We start from the raw sequence: 4,610 nt of genomic DNA on the forward strand, positions 1-4,610 counted from the left end.
ATTGACCTATGGCTAAGCCACGCCCCCCTCCACTCACTCGGACAAACTATCAACATTCAGTGACCGACGCTATGGCAGGTGTCACAGTACACGGCATTTTGCAGGAGGGAATTGATGATTTTTGGAGACATAACGATCAGATGTCATTAAGAAGTAACCAAAAGGGCCTAAACTACGCATTGGAGGGATATATTCATAACTTTATTTTTGAGAAGGTCGATGAAAAGCTTAAATTACAAGCCAAAATTTACAGGTCACAGTGTACGCTTGTGAACCGCATCTCGTTGCCGTCACCATCAAAGACAACAAGTTGAAGTGCCACTGAAGTTAAGGTTTTTGGCTCAGAATATGAGAAAAGGATAACGGCCTTTTTACCATCTTTACCAAAAGTGTCCCTCCGTTAGTTTGGTGCTACAGTATTGCCATCCTTTGTTATCTCTGCAATTACAGATAAGTTAATGAAGCTAAGCTCCAGAAGTTAACGTTAGCTTAACTAGAGCCCTTTAGACAACAGCTAACAATGATGTATGATCAGCAAAGTACAGAACTAGAACAAAATAGGCTAATGAACTCCCAGCAAATAAGGTGACATGATGAACAACGCAGGTAGGATCTAAAGTTAGGCTAACTTGAGCTTACGTTAGCTAGAAATGTTAAAGATAACTTTATATTTCTTTCCAGCAAAGTGACAATATGTTGCCTCAAAAGCAAGTTGCTATACACACTGTGATTGGTTCATCGCATTTGAGGGCGGGGCTTAGCCATAGGTCAATTGCCCCCTGTTACAATTGCCCCCGGTCTCCCCGCATATGGCCAACAGAGGGTAGCACCAGCGTGGGCCACAGCTCTACAAATATCCTCTACTGCTTTAACAGGGTTTCTAACACTGGATTTCCACTGGATGCGTATCCGTTGCGGAACGGCAGCGCTGGTTATCCGCTGCGCGCTCTGCCATCCGTCAATACCCACCGGCTGCGTTTGCTGTGCGGAGCAGTGCAGCTCCGCCAGAAGACATCTCGGTGCACTGCCATGATTAATATCTCCTCATCCATGGTGTCAACGGGGTGAAATGACGTCTGAAAACCTCTGAACTGTTGACTTCAGGTCTGCCTCTGCCCATTATGTAGTTTTCAAGGTGTAGTGCAGGGAAACATGATCCGCCGTGAACACTGAAGGTGTAGTGCAGGGAAACATGATCCGCCGTGAACACTGTATTTTATTTTGAAAATTAACCGGATGTTTTATTGTGTTTCTGTGCACGACTTCCTGCCCCGCATGATCTGCTCTGTGCTGAATTGCTGTGTNTGCCCATTATGTAGTTTTCAAGGTGTAGTGCAGGGAAACATGATCCGCCGTGAACACTGTATTTTATTTTGAAAATTAACCGGATGTTTTATTGTGTTTCTGTGCACGACTTCCTGCCCCGCATGATCTGCTCTGTGCTGAATTGCTGCGTTGTGCTCCGCCGTCCGGCAAAAATAGAAGTCCTGCGTATCTGTTGCAGAGGGCTCCGGAGTGCCGGAGCTGAGAAAGAGCTGGAATGCAGCACAGCCGCAGCCGGTGGAAACACACACATTGACTAGAATTGAATCCTATCGGCTCCACTGCCGTGCCGGAGCGGAGACGCAACCAACGCGCATCTGGTGGAAATAGGCCGTAAGAGTGGAAGTGGAGCAGGATTTAGCTGTATGATGATGGTAAAAAATATTCTTCAGCATAAACCCAGTATAGGTTATTTACTGTGTGTGTGTGTGTGTGTGTGTGTGTGTGTGTGTATGTGTGTGTGTTGTGTTTCAGATACCACACTTAAGAGGTCCCACTGTAGCAGGTTGAGAACTACCAGTATTCTTGGTGTCACTTCACACTGCGTATCCTGTTAAAATGTTAACATAAAGATTTATGCCTTTTCAGTAAATTTAAGCTTTTTAAAAGAGCAGTTTTCAATCTTTTACATTGTTTCCATATTAAGCATTTTTACATGCATGTTGGCAGTAACGGCAGCTTATATAAGCGAGTGTACTTTAGTTTATTTAAGAAGGGACAGTGCAAATTCATAAATACACATAGTATAAAAATACCAGAATTAGCCAAAAGGTTATTTTTAATCTGTAGTCCCTTGGCCAAGATGTTACACAAGGCTACCTAAAATACAACAAAACACGAAAAGCAAACAACAAAACAAAAACAACACACACACAAAAGAAAAGAAAACAGGGCATAGAGGACTTTCAACACATCAACAAGACATGCTTTTTTTAGTAACAAGAATGTATGGCAATGTAGGTGTATATGCTAATATTGTTATTATATGTTGTGTAAAGATAAAATAAAGGACACTGCATGGAGCTTCATGGAAACTATTCTCTTATGCTCACTAACAGAGAGGTGAAATGTCAGGATCAGCAACAGAGCAACACTACACCCTGAGGGGCTTTTTTGGCACATGGAACTATCCAAAAGGGTCAGAGAGATAGCATACCAAATATATGAAGCACAACTGTTAAATACCATCACCAATGCCATAGGTTTGATTTAATTTTTGTTTTGCCGTGTGAAAAATATATGCCACTGTTAGGGGGCCAAATGGGGGTTCAGGATTAACCTTATCCAGGCCCCTTGCCTCCCTTATAACTCTTCCTGTTAATTTGTTCCTGAGATCTTCAAAAGGTTTGTGGTGCCCTGAGAAAGTTCACAGGATCAAAACAGCTTTATAAAGGTGCGGTGTCCCAACACTTTCTGCAGAAGTTTCACACAGTGCTTGTTGTGTTTGAACGTGCAATACAACTTGACTTTGGTTGATCCTTGGCTGTTGTTTTCACACTTTGAAGGACACCTTGCAGCTTTCAGTTTCACACCTCAACTATGCTTTTTTCCTTTATGGTTACATAAGACTGCCATATAAAGTGTATAAAAAGAGTATGTTATCCTTCACACCTGCCTCGTTTGGTCCGGACTTTAGGACTTTTCCGTTTGATCCTGACCAAATTTACAGGTGTGAAAGCTCCCCTGGACCATGGTCCGGATCAAAGACCCGAAATTTGGTCTGACCAAAATAGGTGGTCTCGGTCCGGCACAAACGAAATCATGGTTCGGACTTTTGCAGTGTGAAAGCTTTTTTTTTTTTCGATAGTTCGGACTTAAAAACCTTTAACAGGAAGTTTCGGTGGTTAGTCTACACACGAAGAAGAAACAGAAGTTTCGGTGGTTAGTCTACACACGAAGAAGAAACACACAGGAAGAAAAAAACACACGAAGAAGAAACACACGAAGAAGAAATATTGGTAGTAAACATAAAAAATATGGTCCGACGACAATATAAAAAGTATGCTGGAAGAAACTCACAAGAATTTGGAAACTTACGGAACATTTTCTCAGAAGATAGAGAGGTTATGAGAGGTCAGGAGAGCAATGTCATCTGAAGCTTAAAAAATTGCGGCAGCAGTACACAAAGGCGCAAGATGCAATGAGGAAGAGTGGTGCGTCGACAAATGAGAAGGACAAATGTCCTTTTTATGACGACCTGGACAACATTTTGGGCACTCGCCCAACACGCACACCCATTAGGGTGATCGAGTCTTCCCCAGCTTCGGATGGAAGTGTGTCTGCAGATGTGGCCAGCCCCAGTCCCACAGAAAACACTAACAAAATTGCTAAGTAACGTTAGCATAACGTTTACACCAACGTAGTCACATTTTTTGTTTTTGCTTGTCCCTAGCATTTCTATTGTCACACTACAAAGACATTTTTCAGCAGTCATTATTTCGACAGAATACAGTTTCACACCCAAAACACTAACGTTAATTCTTTAATCCCGTTTGACAAGTGCTACAAACAAATGTCCAATACATTCTTGATCTTTGGATTATGTGATCCATTTATTTACATAGTTCATACAGTTAACCTTAGCAGTTTGTGTTGTGTGGTATTTATTCAGTTTTGGGAAATCACGATGTCTAGAAAGCAGGGTCAGCAGAAGCAAAGCTAACATCAGGACGTCATCTGTTAAAAGCCTCCCGTTGTTGGATACGAGATGAAACTACTCCAGCTCAATCATGTTGTAACTAAGACATCTGTTGGAAAAAAATATTTTTTTCACGCACCGTTTAGAGTTAATGAGTTATTACAGACACAGCTAACAGGGCTAACAGCTAACGGTTAGCCCAGCTAATCTAAGATGACAATGTTATTTACAAAACGTGCACACTAATGTTTGTTCAATCATTGTGTTTTTAGACTTTACAAACACCAGATTAGTCTAAACGGTGATATAGTGACATGAAAAATGTGAGATATTCATATATATATATATGTAACTAAACTCTGCTGGTTTTCTACCCGGAAGTATTTGTAAACAACAAGGTGATTCCCTCAGAAGGGACACTAACAACTCAAAGTACAAGTCAAATATAATTTCTCCAAACACGTTTCTTGTTATTTTAGGTAGTTATTATCACGCTAATGTATGTTCAAGTGTCCATTTCCCCTGATAAGTTGGTTTTAATTCGTTATTTTAACATTTAGATTTAGATTTAATATTTAGATTTAACATTTAGATTTAAATTTAGCATTTAGATTTAGATTAAGCATTTAGATTTAACATTTAGATTTAG

Source organism: Epinephelus moara, chromosome 18 (genome assembly GCF_006386435.1).
Source record: "Epinephelus moara isolate mb chromosome 18, YSFRI_EMoa_1.0, whole genome shotgun sequence".
In the NCBI taxonomy this organism is placed as follows: Eukaryota; Metazoa; Chordata; class Actinopteri; order Perciformes; family Serranidae; genus Epinephelus; species Epinephelus moara.